Genomic DNA, 1,018 nt, shown 5'->3' with positions numbered 1-1,018 from the left:
GAGCTCCCCTGTGCAGTAAGGAGCAGCAGGGATCGCACCCCCTCCACCTGGTATTCAAGTGTCAGATGCCCCATGGTGCAGGTGCAGCATGGCTCGGCAGGGCACTGCACTGCCTGAGAGCTGGGGTTGCTGGGGCTGAGCGTTGCTGGGCTCTGGCTGACACATGGAGGCGCCCAGCTCCCCAGTGAATTGAACTGGGGATATGGGGAATCAAACTGGGGGGCAGGGGGAATGTTTGTTCAGGTCCCTGAACATTTCCCCAGTTCCTGCTTCAGTTCCCCAGGTCCCCGAACTTTCCTGCAACTCTCTGATCACTTCCCCCAGCTTTTACCAGGGGGGTGTGGGCTCCCAGATGACGTGGGATGACAGCAGGCTGCCGCTGCCAGCTGGTACTGGGCTATTTCCCCAGCCAGCAGCAACATCCTGCTGAAACCCCATGCACATAACTGGGAGCTGCACCCCATGGGAAGAGCTGGGGAAATAATCAGAGAGCTGGGGAATCAAACCAGAAGCTCCCGGTGACACGTGGAGCTGCCCATGCTCTTGGACAGCATGCAGCACCCTGCTGAGCTGTGTTGCACCGATGCCATGGGGCAGCTGCCACGTGGGTGCCAGGTGGGGGAGGTGATCCCTGGTGCTCTCACTGCCCCATGCTGTGCGGGGTGGGGAGGACTCTCCCCTAAGTGTCCAGAGGTCCCAAATGCTGCTGCTGCAGCCAGTAAGTACGGGGCTTTTTTTTTTTGCTTTTTTTTTTAAAGTGCTGGGAGGCTGGGGCCAGATGTGGCTGGGCAGGGCAGGGCAGCCATGGGGGCTTCTCCTGCGGCTCCTCCAGTTGTGCCTGCCTCTGCCCCAGTGTGGGGAGCCATAGGGGCTCTGCCCTGCTGCTGCTGGTCCCCTTCCACCTGGAGTGAACCGCATCCACATCATGCCCCCCCGCCCCAGCTGGGCAGGCAGCATCAGGACAGAGACCCCGCTCCCAGCACTGCCACGCCCACTTCCCGTGCTCCACTCCCTGAGT

The 1,018-nt window shown here is 61.3% G+C and overlaps 1 protein-coding gene across 1 annotated transcript in view; it reads right to left on the bottom strand.

The window, feature by feature from the left end:
* Nucleotides 1-1,018, bottom strand: part of TLL2 (tolloid like 2) — a 184,449-nt gene that overhangs the window by 14,632 nt on the left and 168,799 nt on the right. The window lies entirely within an intron of this gene.

Source organism: Crocodylus porosus, unplaced genomic scaffold (assembly GCF_001723895.1).
Source record: "Crocodylus porosus isolate Cpor-Errol unplaced genomic scaffold, CroPor_comp1, whole genome shotgun sequence".
Taxonomy (NCBI): domain Eukaryota; kingdom Metazoa; phylum Chordata; order Crocodylia; family Crocodylidae; genus Crocodylus; species Crocodylus porosus.
The sequence above is the reverse complement of the archived record's forward strand: the minus strand, read 5'-3'. Positions and strand labels throughout refer to the sequence as shown.